Genomic DNA, 16,318 nt, shown 5'->3' with positions numbered 1-16,318 from the left:
ATATGCATTTGACTGACATTTTAGAACGTCCTCCATGAAAAGATGATGCTCCTACGTCCCATTTTAAGAAAACCTGACATATTAAGTTTAAGCTGATGAAACAAAATATGAGGTATATTTTTTGAATTATAAAATTATTCTCCTGGACAGTGAGAATGTCTTTATTGAGAGAGTATTGTGTATGGTTTAAAATGTTTTTTAAAAAATTCAAATTTGATTTAGAAACACTTTATTTTAGAAAACATCTGTGGAAAGTGTTACCTATACAGTTAGCTGTAGCAAACTTATCACCTTATAGAAAATATGGCTTTCTTTTTATTAAGATATGTTTGCTTTGTTCTAACTGACCTTCACCCCTGAAAGTTGCTCTTTTGTTTTGTTTGCTTAAGCCATTTAACAAAACATTTTTTAAAAACTGGGTGGGTTGGCTGGGCGTGGTGGCTCACACCTGTAATCCCAGCACCTTGGGAGGCCAGGTGGGTGGATCACTTGAGGTCAGGAGTTTGAGACCAGCGTGGTCAACATGGTGAAACCCCGTCTCTACTAAAAATACAAAAATTAGCCAGCATTATGGCGCTCACCTGTAGTCCCAGCTACTCGGGAGGCTGAGGCAGGAGAATCGCTTGAACCCAGAAGGCAGAGGTTGCAGTGAGCTGAGATTGTACCACTGCACTCCAGCCTGGGTGACAGAATGAGACTCCATCTCAAGAAAAAAACAAAAAACAAAACTGGGAGGGCAGTGAAGTATAGGGCAAGAGTCAAGGAGGTCTGAGTTCCTATCCCCACTTCACTTTACCACTGAAGATCAGTGTTCTTATCTCTAAAAGTGCAAATGAAATTATTCTTGGAGTTACAGGGATTCAAATTAGAAGTACTAGACTGTGTGTAGAACTGTACCAGACATATAGTTGACAATGAATAACTTTTTTAATAGAAGAATAATAATGTACACAAAATGAACTAGTCTTTAGTCACATATTTAATGGAAGAAGAAATGAACTCAATTGGCCTAAACTCACTTTCATAGAAGTTAAAAGTTGAACCTCAACTAATACCTGAAGAGAATCTTTGCCTAGGTTGTATTGGTAAGAGAATTCGTGCTGGTTCAAGTTTGAACATCAAGTTAACTTTCCAGTCCAATTTTACTTCCATTGTTGTTATTACAACTTCATGATGGCTAAAGCTTCATGAAAGGTTGGTGTTCTGATTAAACAAATAGGTGATGTGAAATTTGGATATATAGTATGAAATTCCGAATTTTCTAACTTTTATTGCTTACTTTGAAAACTGCATGTTGAGTACAGTTGAACCTAAAATACTAAAGTGATAAACAAACAAAACCCAAACTGGTCTTTATAGAAAAGATATGCTTAGTAAATTATTATTTTAGATATAATAAATTGCTTAGTGCTTTAAAAACTACATATCATCTTTGGCATACATTCTATTTTGCCTTTTTGTGGGGAATGGAAAATACAAGGTAAAAGAAAGTAAATTTGAATGCTTGCAAAATTTTAAGAACCAATCTCAAACCATTTTACTATAATTTAAAAGTTTGTCCAGGAAATAGGTAGGAAAATATGTGGATGAATTTGTTAGTTTACTAGATTTCATAGTGAATGGAACAAGATGACTGATGAAAGTTGTTTGTAGTAATTTTCATTGTGAGCAACTACGCTTGCTGTAAAGGATTGGAAAATAATGTAATTTCCTTCAAGTGGTAATACCACGTCTGTTGTTGCCAGGTGTGGTCAACAACAAAGTGAAGATAGTTGACGTTAAACTAGATAGATAAGGGAAACAGTGTGTTTTACTAGTAGGCTTTGTATTGGTAAAAGGCAGTTCAATAGTAATGTGGTTTCGTCAGGAAAAAAATATGAACTACAAAGCAACCTAAAATGTTGTATAACTTAATGGAATCATAGTCAAGTGAAAACTGTATGATTGAATTTAGTGACAGAGTTTATGGTTAAATGAAATACTTTTTTGTTGTTTTCTTTTTTGTATTTTATTAACTAAGTTCTACTTCATGCAGGTCACTTCCTAATTCAGGATATTTTAATGTCTTTAACCATCATCCTTCTGTAAACATCCTTCTCTAAATTTTTAGTGGAAAATTTAAAGTGAACACATTTCAGAAAATATTTGAGGTGACCACACTAGAGTTAAACAGATTGTGGAGTAGCACAGTTATTCTTTACAGATAATTTGCTGCCTGGCACAGTGACTCACACCTGTAATCCCAACACTTTGGGAGGCTGAGGGAAGTGGATCACCTGAGGTCAGGAGTTCGAGACCAGCCTGACTAACATGTTGTAACCCCTTTTAGATGGGTGTGATGGCACATGCCTATAATCCCAGCTACTTGGGAGGCTAAGGCAGGAGAATCACTTGAACCCTGGAGGCGGAGGTTGCAGTGAGCCAAGATCGTGCCACTGCACTCCAGCCTGGGCAACAAGAATAAAACTCTGTCTCAAAAAAAAAAAAAAAAGATATTTTGCTCTATTAGTAGTTTAAACTCAGAAAACTTAAAAGAAAACATACTTCTCTAACACGCCTTAATTCCATACTAGGATTTTGTAAAGAGAATTATGGTGGCCATGCTGATTTTACTCCCTAAAATCCTATTTATGTAGCTAAGTGTATTGGCTGTGAATTTCATATAATTGTTTGATATTGCAAATAATGGTCATCTTAAATATTGTTAAGGTGGTAGATAAGATTTAAAGTTATTTGTTTATTTATTTATTTATTTATTTTGAGACAGAGTCCCAAAATAAAAAAGATAAACTTAGTAACTTAGTCCAGCCCAGGCCGGAGTGCAGTGGCACAATCTCGGCTCACTGCAACCACCACCTCCCAGGTTCAAGTGATTCTCCTGCCTTAGCCTCCCTAGTAGCTGGGACCACAGGCACCTACTACCACACCCAGCTAATTTTTGTAATTTTAGCAGAGATGGGGTTTCACCATGTTGGCTAGGCTGGTCTTGAACTTCTGACCTCAGGTCCACCTGCCTTGGCCTCCCAAAGTGCTGGGATTACGGGCATGAGCCACCATACCTGGCCAAAAGTTAGTATTTTAACCACATATATATTCTTGTCAGAATGGAAACTCAAGCGCTACTACTTATTTATTGATAACTAGGAGGAATCACAGCTCATTTTCCCATTTTTTGTGGTCATTTTATATATGTGGATCACCTGATCCAACCTTTCTTATGATGTTAAATGAAAACCCAAAGATATTGTCTGTCCTCAGAAATTATGCAGCTAAGTTAGAGGTAGAAGCAGAACTTAAATTCAAGTCTCATGACTCTAAGACCAGTGTTAGAGTACATCCTTCTACTTTGTGGACATTTTGCTTGTCCCTAGATATATGAGTTTGTCTTACTCTGCCATAGAGATCTATTTGCTGAACTTCCTCTTATGTGACTTTTATCATCACAGTAATATTAACAGATTTCTTTAAAAATTTATAATTAATCTTATTTTTATATGCTTTTAAAGGATGTTTTTGTTAAGGTAAAATTTGAAAAATAATGTAGATCAGCACTGTCTAATAGAATTTTCTATGATGACAGAAATACTCTTTATCTGCACTGACCAATATGGTAACCTTAGCCACATGTTGATGTTGAATGTTTGAAATATAGCCAGTGTAACTGAGGAACTAAATTTTTAATGTAATTTAATTTTTTTTTCACTTGTTTAAACTAAGTTCTTTTTTTTTATTATTATTACTATACTTTAAGTTCTAGGGTACATGTGCATAACGTGCAGGTTTGTTACATATGTATACTTGTGCCATGTTGGTGTGCTGCACCCATCAACTCGTCAGCACCCATCTACTCGTCATTTACATCAGGTATAACTCCCAATGCAATCCCTCCCCTTCCCCCCTGTAATTTAATTTTAACTTGTTTAAATTTAAATAGCTACATGTGGTTAGCCCAGAATTAGCTATTCTTAGTGAAGGGAAAGAATTAAGTAGATATAGGCCGGGCGCGGTGGCTCACACCTGTAATCCCAGCACTTTGGGAGGCTGAGGTGGGTGGATCATGAGGTGAAGAGATCAAGACCATCCTGGCCAACATAGTGAAACCCCATCTTTACTAAAAATACAAAAATTAGCCGGTGTGGTGGCGGGCGTCTGTAATCCCAGCTACTTGCGAGGCTGAGGCAGAGAATCGCTTGAACCTGGGTAGCAGAGGTTGCAGTGAGCTGAGGTTGTGCCATTGCACTCCAACCTGGCGACAGAGCGAGACTCCGTCTCAAAAAAAAAAAAAAAATTAAGTAGATGTGGACGTAATTGTACATTCTTTGCCTTGTGATTACTATATTTGTATGTTTTTGTGGGCTAGACACATTAAAATCTCATTTTTCCAGTGTGCCTGCTATGTTAGATGGTAAATACATTCTTCATGGGAAAGAAAGATAACTAATTTATCAATAATATTGTTTGAAAGTTGAAAGCTGGAATATTATAAAAGTCTTTTAATCAATGCAGTTATTAGCAGACTATGGATTGCCAACCAACAAAATGATTTAAGTACAGAATGCATTGCTTTCATTTCAGTTTTTTTTTTTTTTTTTTTTTTTTTTTTTGAGATAGAGTCTCACACTGTCACCCAGACTGGAGTGCAGAGGTGTGATCTTGGCCCACTGCAACCTTCGCCTCCCAGGTTCAAATGATTCTCATGCCTCAGCCTCCCGAGAGTTCCATTTCAGTATATTTTGGACCAGTTATGTTTACATAACATTTAAGATTTAAACTTCATGCTACATGGAATACTTGAGTAAACCATAATTTAAATCTTTTTACTATAGCCATAACTCAGAAGCCTCTGAAACAGAGTGAACTTCAAAGGAAATAAAAGATATTACCTGATGATCATCTTTTTCCTTGTCTTTTTCAAGCCTTTCTATATGACTGATTCCTGGTTTTGGTTTCATTAGTTTTTTTAAATAAAAATCTAAACGGGGTGTGGTGGGTCATGCCTATAATCCCAGCACTTTGGGAGACCGAGGCAGGTGGATCACTTGAGGTCAGGAGTTCGAGACTAGCCTGGCCAACATGGGGAAACCCCATCTCTACTAAAAATACAAAAATTAGCTGGGTATGATGGCGGGCACCTGTAATTGCAGCTACTCTGGAGGCTGAGGCAGAAGAATCGCTTGAACCTGGGAGGCAGAGGTTACGGTGGACTGAGATCGTGCCAGTGTACTCCAGCTTGGGTGACAGAGCAAGACTCCGCCTCCAAAGAAAAGAATCCAGCCCCCTGTCTCTTTATTGTATTACCCTGTTTTATAGTAGCATATCACTGTCTGAAATTTCCTTGTTTATTTTAGCTCCATGAGATTAGAATCTTATTTCTTTGGATTTCCCAAGACCTAGAACAGGGTCTGGTACATAGTTGGTGTTCAGTAATGGACCACATCACAGACAAAACAAAAGTAGGACTCTACAAGGAGAAAGATACATAACATGGCACTTGGAATCTAGGAATAGGCAAGGTGAGACTCAGCTTTTGCTTATCTTGGCAGTGTTGGTGTGGGTGATTCAAGCTGATTAATTTTGTATAGAAATGTTTCTCTAGGAACTCAATTAAAAATAAAACTTTTGTCCAGACATATGATATATACTAAATAAATTCTATCCGCCTTATAGAGCTAGAAAATGGAAACAAACGTGAGAAAATATTTCCGTGGTCAGTTTTTGACTAGTCAATCTCATGTATTTGGGAAAACAGAGGTTATGGGATTTACTAAAAGTCATTTGTATGCCATTGGTGGAATGGAGAGGAGGACTGCCAACTCCTGATACAACTCCAGTGTGTTTTTTGACTTATGATCCATAAATGAACATCACTTTGTAGCAGACATAGGCATTTTGATTTAAGCAGCACTTGGCTGATGCTGGTTTGTGTTATCTGTGAGTAGAGATCAAACATTCTCTTATAGTAAATTAGGTGATTTAATTCCTAATTTTTGAAAGCCAACATGATAAATGTGCAATGGGTTTTGTTTTTACTCAGCTATTCCTATGCCTGTTCTTGAGTAGTGTTTTAAAATGTGAATGAAAGTCTGTTTATTTTTAATTAATTAATTAATTTATTTTTTGAGACGAAGTCTTACTCTGTCGCCCAGGCTGGAGTGCGATGGCGCGATCTCGGCTCACTGCAAGCTCCGCCTCCCGGGTTCACGCCATTCTCCTGCCTCAGCCTCCCAAGTACCTGGGACTACAGGCGCCTGCCACTACGCCCGAATAATTTTTTTGTATTTTTAGTAGAGACAGGGTTTCACCGTGTTAGCCAGGATGTTCTCGATCTCCTGACCTCGTGATCTGCCAGTCTCGGCCTCCCAAAGTGCTGGGATTACAGGCGTGAGCCACTGCGCCCGGCCGAAAGTCTGTTTATTTAGGAAACTTGCACATTATTTATCTTTACAAAATAAATTTCCACTTAGTGGTTATTCTTTAGAAAAAAATGTTGGATTAATATAATTCTTCGTGATGGCTATGAGGGACTTTTCTTAAAACTGTGACTATTATATGTTTAAATTAACAAGACTTTAAAAAATGATTCTTACTATAGTGCTGTCTTTATTACTACAAGTTTTCTTTCTCCCTATATATTTTTATGAAGATCAGCCACAAAATTCAATGTAGCCCAGATATTTTGGTTGTCAGAAATTGAAAATCTTAAATAGGTGTTTTAGTAGTAAAAGGACTCATAGCATCTTATTATGTCGTGCATAGTAATGGCTTGACTGCCATTTTGTTATTTGTATCAGGTCTACCCCTGGAATGACAGTAAACTCCAGAGCATAGAAAACTGCGGCAGCTGTGCCAATGAAATGGGAGAAATAATTTCTATTTCTTCTGCTTATGTGAGAGATGACAGTAACACCCTACCAGCAATTAAAATCTGAACGGCTTTTCCTGGTTGTCCAGGGACAAATTGTAGGTCACATCATCATGCCTGTATCTATAGATAGAACTATTTATGTTGTGATGAGGCAAGACTTCTTTCGTTGTCGTTGTCGTTGTTGTTGTTGTTTGAGACAGAGTCTTGCTCTGTCACCCAGGCTGGAGTGCAGTGGCACGATCTTGGCTCACTGCAACCTCCACCTCCCAGGTTCAAGCAATCCTCCCACCTGAGCCTCCCGAGTAGCTGGGACTACAGATGCGCACCACCACGCCCAGCTAATTTTTTTTTTTTTTTTTTTTTTTTTGGATTTTTAGTAGACATGGGCTTTCACCAGGTTGGCCAGGCTGGTCTTGAACTCCTGACCTTAAGTGATCCGCCCACCTTGGCCTCCCAAAGTGCTGGGATTCAGGCGTGAGCCACCGCGCCTAGCCTAAGACTTCTTTTTTAAGTGATATTTCTATTTTGGGTACCCCAAATCTGAGGTTAATGAATCTAGGAATTCCCTTCCTTCTGTTTATAGGGATGCTCCTGAAACTGAAGACAGCCAAGTGAGTGGAAAGGCTTTCAGAAAATCCCTTGTTGTTGCTGTAACAAATTACAACAAACTTAATGGCTTTAAACGACACAGATTTATTCTTCTAAATTTCTTGATGTCTGACATGGGACTAAAATCAAGGTGTCGGCAAAGCTGCGTTCCTTCTGGAGGCTGTAGGAGAGAAATTGTTACCTTGATTTATCTAGCTGCTTCCTTCCTTTTTTTTTTTTTTTTTTGTGACGGAGTCTCACTCTGTTACCCAGGCTAGAGTGCAGGTGCGATCTCAGCTCATGGCAACCTCTGCCTCCTGGGTTCAAGTGATTCTCCTGCCTCAGCCTCCAGAGTAGCTGGGACTACAGGCACGCGCCACCATGGCCAGCTAATTTTTGTATTTTTAGTAGAGGCAGAGTCTCACCATGTTGGCCAGGCTGCTCTCAAAGTTCTGACCTCAAGTGAGCCACTCGCCTATGCCTCCCAAAGTGCTGGGATTACAAGCATGAGCCACCATGCCCGGCCCTCTTCCTCCATTTTCAAAGTCAGCAGTCTTGAAATCTCTGTCTGAGTCTGATCCTTCCCACCAAAAGGATGATGAGGATCCTTGTGATTATGTTGGGTCCACCTGAATAGTGTAGGATAATCTCTCCATTGCAGCATTGTGTTTGCTGCCATTCCTATGTTCATTTAGCAGCTTTCTTCCCTCACATACTAGGGGACGGGGATACAGCAGTGAGCAAGATGTAGAAGTACGCAGTACCTTTGTTAACACGGAAGTAGTTTTGTTTTTCTTTCCATAACTGAAGGCACTACTACACTTTGCTTTGGAAAAAGATAAATCTGAACTTCAGTTATCAGTACATATTTGACAATTCTCTAAGCACTGAAGTTACTCAAAGACACCTAAATATCTCATGACATTCCAAAATAAATTGATTTTATGTTGAGCACAGGTTTTGCATTAGTCTATAAATGATACAAAAAAGGAAGTCGTTTTATTAGAGTTTCAGATTCTCATCATGTGTTATGTTCTACAGTGATGATGTTGTGACAGTTTCTCTTATGCTGTTCATAGTGAATGTAGGTTTTGTGCACTGATACAAAAGACAAAGCTTCATGTCATAATATCCCCACTGTTTAGGAAAATATGAATCACAATATGTTGTCAATTGTTTATATCTGCTTGTAGAATTATTATTAGATTCATGGTAGAGCACATCATATTTAATGTGGTTATGTAAATGTTTAAAGTTTCTTGAAAAAAATTCTCGTCAAGTTGTGACTCTTGGATGATGTATTTACACTCTGTATTTTGAGCACTTAATAAAATAGCATCTAATTTTAATTTTCTAATGAAAAGATTACTTGCTAAAATTAAAAATATATATTCTAAACTTTTTTAAAAGTTTAAAAATAATTGGCCGGGCGCGGTGGCTCAAGCCTGTAATCCCAGCACTTTGGGAGGCCGAGACGGGCGGATCACAAGGTCAGGAGATCGAGACCATCCTGGCTAATGCGGTGAAACCCTGTCTCTACTAAAGAATACAAAAAACTAGCCGGGCGACGAGGCGGGCACCTGTAGTCCCAGCTACTTGGGAGGCGGAGGCAGGAGAATGGCGTAAACCTGGGAGGCGGAGCTTGCAGTGAGCTGAGATCCGGCCACCGCACTCCAGCCTGGGCGACAGAGCCAGACTCCGTCTCAAAAAAAAAATAATAATAATAAATAATAATAATAATAATTGGGGCAAAATTTTTTTGTGTTTTCCTCTGAGTGACGTTATGTTTATGAGGCCCTTCTTAGGAAGGGAAGAACAAATCTGTACACTCAGTTCAAAATCCATGCCATTAAAAAACAGCCTGTGATATTTCAGTAATACTAGTTACTTAATGGTATTGGCACATATTAAGCTATTTAAATTGTTAATCCAGTCTTGTGCCCCCCCGCCTCCCCTCGCCTTACTGCAATACTCTATTCTGTTTTGGATTGATTTGTTTATTGATAATGTGCCAGGCACTGTAGTTGGCTCTGGGAGTTCAAGGATGAACTAGTTTCATGTCCTCAAACTTTCAGTCTGTCCATATTCTCTGGCATCTAAGTTGTTTTTATTTCCTGGAATTTTATGGTGTGCTTTCATTAAATACTTATAATTTGGTTTTGCAACATATCAAGAAAAGCCCTTCTAAAAATCTAAATCATTTGAAACCTGTGATCTTAGAAGACAAGAAGGTTCTCAATGGAAGTCTTTAGGTACTGGTTTATAGTAGGTCTTTGGAAAGGAGCCCCTCTCTCTTCCACTGCAGGTTAGAACTTGTTTCCTAAGCCAAAAATGCCAGAAGTCTCCTGCGTTCTCTCGCCCCGTCGTCACGCCCCCAGCTTCTCAACCCTGGATATTTTCCTTTCTCATCCAGGACACTTGTCCCTTTCTGTCAGTAGGGATCAGAAAACAAGGATTTGTTCTCCGATACCCGGGACTTGACATCATACAGGCACTCAGTGTGAAATGAATAAATGCATCTCATGAAGGGCGATTTCCAAGCCTCATCTCCAGCACTTTCCTTTTACTGCCTTTCTGTCTCCGTCTCTTCCATATGGTGATGTAAGCTGTATGGCTGCAGGGACCTTGTCTGAATTTTCATCCTTATAACTTTAGTGCTTAGCTCAGTGTCTGGTCAATAGGTGCTCAATAAATATTTGTTTTATTAGAGAAACCTGTGTAGGTTGGGGTGGGGACAACTGGCTGTAACTTTTGGTCACCTTCCCATTGCTGCAGCAGCAGAGTGGAAGGAAAGGAGGTATTGACTTGAACCTCAGCACAACCTTGTCTCAGCATTCAGAGGGCAATTAAACAGCAGCTGGTGTCTAGAATTTCTGTAATAAAGTATTTTACTATTCTTTCTTACACAAATGTTTTGAGGTCACATTCACTTATGCACACACCCTTCCTGTATGTCAGGATGGCCTGTAGAATGTGTTTAGTGCTCTAATAGAGTATAGTAGGATGCCATGCCAGCAGAAGGGAATATGCATCCTGGCTTCAGAGGGTGTGTGGTATGTGGGGATGTTCTGGAAAAGCTTCTTGGAGTATTTTCACACCTCTGAATAGAATCTTTAAGGTTGAGTGGGAGATAAGAGAGGAAAAGCTAGGATGGTGGAGGGCAAGATGGGTAGGCCAAAGCAGCAGGAGAGGTGGCCGGACCGAGAAACAGGGGCCACATTATGAAGGGCCTTTGGATTTTATGCTGAGGCATAAGGAGCCATGGAATGTTACTAAATTTAAATGGTTTGGGGTTTTGTTTCTAAGCATTGTCAATGTTGTAGAGGGTGGATTGGAGGTAGACAGGGTTGGAAGTAAGAAGAATAGCTAAGAAGATGTTGTTCTAATGCAGATGAGAAATGGTAAGACACAGCCAATGAACACAGCAAGAATCGGGCAGATCCAGAAGAAAGTTGGAAGGTAGAACTGAGCTTGAATTTATGCATTGCAGCTATCTTCTCCCAGTCTGGGGATTTATCTTTCCACTTGTGTTGTCTTTTGTGATACAGCTTTTAAAATTAACATCGTTGATTTCATTAATCATTTCTTTTATGTTGTATACTTGTTATATATTTAAGAAATCATTTCCCAGCCTGAGTTCAGAAAGATGTCCTGTTCATATTTTTGTTTTTTCTTAAAAGTTTTAAAGTTTTACTGTGTATACGAGCTCTTTAATCCACCTGGGGTTGATACATTACGTGGTGAGTATCTAAATTTTTTTCTCTATGGATAAGCGTTGTCCCAGGACCATTCTTTGAATCTTCTATCCTTTTCTTGCTACTCTGCAGTGCTGCTTCTGTTGTATGTCACGTTCCCATAGAATGGTTCTGTGCCTAGGATCTTATTCTGTTTCATTGTCCATCTTTTTCTAGTACCTTACCTTTTAATTACTGTAGCTTAATAAGAATAAAGGTTTTTATTTTAAGCACATTTAACATGTGTACAAATCAGTAATTCTTTAGGTATTGGAGACTTTATTGTTGAGAAACACACATAAATGCTTTGTTGATTTTTTTGGAGCACTTTTTTGTTGAGATATAATTTATGTTGCATGAAATTCACCCTTTTAAAGTATACAATTCAGTGATCTTTAGTATGTTCAAAGGTTGTGCAATCATCACCACTGTCTAATTCCAGAACATTCCATCACCCCAAAAAGAGACCCTGTATGCATTAGCAGTCACCCTCCATTCCTTCCCCCCTCCCAAATCCTAGCAGTCACCAATCATTTTTCTGTCTATATGGATTTGCCTCTTCTGGACATTTCATGTAAATGGAATTATATGGCATGTGGCTTAATTCTTATTTAAATTGAGTAAATTTGATAGATTAGCAGGCTATTATATAGGAATATTACTGTGTGTTTAAGAAAATAGGACAATTCAGGTGCATTAGTGTGCACCTTTAGTCCCAGCTGCTCAGAAGGCTGAGGCATGAGGATCACTTGAGCCCAGGAGTTCAAGGCCTCAGGGCACTATGATCCCATGTATGAACAGCCACTGCACTCCAGCCTGGGCAACATAGTGAGACCCCAAAAAAGAAAGACAGAAATACTATGTCTCAGTGAGGAGGAAGAAGAGAAAATCACCAATATTTATTTGTTTTGTTTTTATTGTTCAAGTGTCAAACGTAATTTATTTCTGGCTGGGAGCAGTGCCTACAAGCCCAGCACTTTGGGAGGTCAAGGCAGGCGGATTGCTTGAGGCCAGGAGTTGGAGACCAGTCTGGCCAACACGGTGAAACCCTGTCTGTGCTAAAAATACCAAAATTAGGCTGGGCGTGGTGGCTCACACCTGTAATCCCCGCACTTTGGGAGTCTGAGGCGGGTGGATCACTTGAAGTCAGGAGTTTGAAACCAGCCTGGCCAACATGGTGAAACCCCGTCTCTACTAATAATGCAGAAATTAGCCGGACTTGGTGGTGCGTGCCTGTAATTCCAGCTACTCAGGAGGCTGAGGCAGGAGAATTACTTAAACCTGGGAGGTGGAGGTTGCTGTGAGCTAAGATCGCACTGCTGCACTGTAGCCTGGGTGACAGAGTCTCTGAGACTCTGTCTCAAAAAAAAAAAAAAATTATTTCTCCTTCATTTATTGAAAAGAGTGGTCCTTCTTATGCTTTTGCTTAGTTGTTTAATGACTAAATGTCATATAGCAAATCCTGTTCTGGAAGGGTAACTTTTGTTGATACATCTTGAGTTTATTATATATAGATGGAGCTAGACTACTTTGTTTTGGATGCATGTTGTTAGTAATTATACAAAAATGACATGATTTGCTTCATGTATTGGAGGAAAGTGAGTAAAATTACGTGAAAATATAAAGGGAAGATATTTTTCCCAAATTGTTTATTTTTTAAGCAAGCAGATTTTCCAGTTTAACCGAGAAATTAGTCAGCAGCTTAGAGTTCTTTCTAAGGCTACCACGGAAAGTACCTTTAAGTCAAGATATACAGATAAGATTTACTAATATAGAACATTTGTTTTACATACTAAAATGCTGTAAGCCCTTTGTGTCATTTGGAGAATTGATGTTTTATTAGTATAACTGCTGAAAAGTAGTACAGGAAAATGTTTTCCCCTAAATCATAGCCTTAAGCTTTGAAAGAGTCAGCCTCAACCAGAATGGTAGTAAACTTCTTTAAATGATTCAGAGTTTGACCAGCAGTCTTTTCAAACCTCATAATTTTGACATCCTCAAGTTTTCGTTAAAAAAGCTGTAGGAGAACTAAAAATGTGTTAAGTGCTTATAGAATTAATATATAATGGCCTTTGAATCTGAGAAGTCCAAGTATATGCATTACCATGAGAATTTAAGAAATTGTTTGGACTGGCACAGTGGCTCATGGCTGTAATCCCAGCCAAAGTGGGAGGATTACTTGAGTTCAGGAGTTCAAGACCAGCCTGGGCAACATGGTAAAACCCTGTCTCTACAACAACTTTTAAAAATTAGCCGGGCATGGTGGCGCACGCCTATAGTCCCAACTACTTGGGAGGCTGAGGTGGGAGAATCACCTGAGCCCAGGAAATTGAGGCTGCCATGAGCTGTGATGGTGCCACTGCATTCCAGCCTCAGTGACAGAGTGAGACCCTGCCTCAAAAAAAAAAAAATCGTTTGAGAGGAAATGCCCACATTTTAGTCAGAAATAATTTGCATTTTACTATTGTGGTTCAAACTTTTTGGATAACTGTAACTGCCAACTGTATAACACTTGGATGCCACTAAAAACACTGTATTTTGTTTGTGGGTGAAATAGTGAGATCTATTTTATAGATGGTGTTTGTTCCCTCAAAGGATAAAATAATCTAAAGACAAATGGAACAATCACTTGCATTTGTAATTTCATTTTTATTTCCTTGACAAAACATTTTCAAGCAGGATCCATTTTGTTTGAAAGTTAACATTGAGTTGTATAGTCACTGTACCAAATTTGGTTATTGCTTTTGTCTGTAGTGAGGGCTAGATTAGATTCTATCGATTGTAGCTGCTTTTAGTGAATAAAAGATAAACATTTTTGTTCATTTCCTTTTTGGTACCATAGGGGCGTGGTCAAGTTCTTAGAACCAGGTGGTTGGGTTTTACTTTTTGTTTCCTCCAGAAGTCCACACCCGCATCTCTGCTTTTTCTTGTGTACGTGTGGGGTGAGGGTGAAGTTAAAATGTGATTAGAAAGGACTCATTGCTTGCAAAGGAAGAATATTGGTTTTTAATGTAATTTGTGTCCAGTCCAGACAGTAGAAATTGACTTTCGCTTCTGTTCATACTTCATAGCAGTTTGGTTTTGCTGATTTTTAAAGGTATGTGTTTGGGTCGTTTAAAAATATGTATGTATTACTTTAAAAAGGGATGAGGGGCTTGCAGTTTCACAATAAATAGCATTAAAACATACCTCCATTATTTTTAAACAATACACATTTGTTACTATATTACTAAAAATTTTTAAATTATGAAAGCCCAAATGGGCAATACCAGAATTTATAAGTTGTAGTCAAAGGGTCACTCTGATCATATACTTAGATTAAAATATTAGTAGAACACAGAACCAGAAAGAATGGAGTCTTTTTAAAAAACTGACATTAGAGGATTTTAGCATCTTCCTATAGTTATGCATTTTTTCTTCATAGAGTTTCTGGTTTCACCCTACCAAACCCATGTACTGAAAATAATGGAGCATGTTAAAAAAAAAATTAACTGTTCCTTTCCCCCCATTTTCTTCATGGTGTCAATTTGGGGAAAAAAATGTAAAACAAGAATCTCCCTTGATGCTGTCCCTGTCACTCAGAGATCTTTATATTCTGTGATCAAATGTGAGTCACATTCAGAAGATGTTTTTAGGGGGGCTTTGTGTGTATGTACATATTAAATTGATTTCAAAGACAAGATCCAAATACAGGATCACTGAAACATTAAGTGATCATTCAGTTAGAAATTAGTATATGAATATATTTGATAGCCTTCTCTTTATACTTCACTTCACAGAATCTATGCTTAAGCTTGTCTTTATGTACTGCATTTCAATCTTTTGATTTTAAAACAAAATGACACTCTAGTTTTTTAACGTTATGTATCTTAAAATTTTTTTAAAATAATATTTTTGCTGCATAAATTGCCAAACATGCCAGGTTTTCAAGAACCAGCATATTTGGTTCGTTACTGTAGACTGTCTGCATGCACTCCATTCCTGTTACTATGGAAACACATTGAGTGTGGATTTATCATAAACCTTGAGAAATATTCCTTGCAACCGTTCACATAAAGAAACATCTGGATCCCTTGTTTATCCTGGGGTAAAGGAAGACCACCCTCTTCCTCTGTGTTGTGAAAATCATAGTATATTCCACTATTTTTTTCTAGCTGTAAAAATTCTAATGTACATCTATCAAGTATACTTTCTTTTATAGTATATGATTGATTATGTTTACTAGAACAGCTTTGGTAAATAGATTGATTTCCATACTGATTCAATTAACTACAACTGTGACGATTATATTTTGAGAGCTTCTACATTCTGAATTTCAGATCTACATTAATAAGGTTTTAAATAGATATATTCATATGAGTTTCTTTTTTTTTTTTTTGAGACGGAGTCTTGCTCTGCCGCCCAGGCTGGAGTGCTGTGGCCGGCTCTCAGCTCACTGCAAGCTCCGCCTCCCGGGTTCACGCCATTCTCCTGTCTCAGCCTCCCGAGTAGCTGGGACTACAGGCGCCCGCCTCGTCGCCCGGCTAGTTTTTTTTTGTATTTTTTAGTAGAGACGGGGTTTCAGCGTATTAGCCAGGATGGTCTCGATCTCCTGACCTCGTGATCCGCCAGTCTCGGCCTCCCAAAGTGCTGGGATTACAGGCTTGAGCCACCGCGCCCGGCCGAGTTTCTTTTTTTAATAGATCTTGGTCTTTGATTGGGTTAACACTCCCTCTGGAAGTTTATTTGACTTCATTCCAGTCTCTTGGAACTTTAAACCATCATGAAAGTTAAGTCTAGAACTAAAGAGAATCTCAGTGGCATCTAAGTGAGCTACGTTGTTAGTCTCATTTTACCAAGGATATTACCTGAGGAGGATTGTAACTGCTTTTATATTCTTTTACTACCTCCATGCAAAGACCCACAGAAGCTCTGTGACGCATTTCATTTATATAAAATAACTTCTTTAAGTTTATGCAGTTTAGTTTGAAAGATTCATTGAAGCCCTTCCTCTGAGCCTTTGAGTTAGATTCCAAGAGCATATATGGGAATAACATTACTTCCTGCTCTTTAGAAAACTCACATAAACAAATTGTTTTATGAATAATTCTAAGAGGCATGCATAGAATATCTTAGAACACAGAGGAAAGTT

The 16,318-nt window shown here is 38.5% G+C and overlaps 1 protein-coding gene across 7 annotated transcripts in view; it reads left to right on the top strand.

Moving 5' to 3' along the window:
* The window catches only part of NSD3 (nuclear receptor binding SET domain protein 3), a 113,194-nt gene that overhangs the window by 12,798 nt on the left and 84,078 nt on the right, over positions 1 to 16,318 (top strand). The window contains exon 1 of one of the 7 annotated variants that reach the window (XM_030937441.1): positions 14,116 to 14,284. The exons of the other annotated variants lie outside the window; for them this stretch is intronic. The gene's annotated coding sequence lies outside the window, so the exon portion shown is untranslated. Of the gene's footprint in view, positions 1 to 14,115; positions 14,285 to 16,318 lie in introns of those variants that run through there. 7 annotated transcript variants of the gene reach the window in all.

The sequence above is a fragment of the Rhinopithecus roxellana genome, chromosome 9 (assembly GCF_007565055.1).
Source record: "Rhinopithecus roxellana isolate Shanxi Qingling chromosome 9, ASM756505v1, whole genome shotgun sequence".
NCBI classification, from domain to species: Eukaryota; Metazoa; Chordata; class Mammalia; order Primates; family Cercopithecidae; genus Rhinopithecus; species Rhinopithecus roxellana.
Note: the sequence above shows the minus strand (reverse complement) of the source record. Positions and strands in the feature narration are given on the sequence as shown.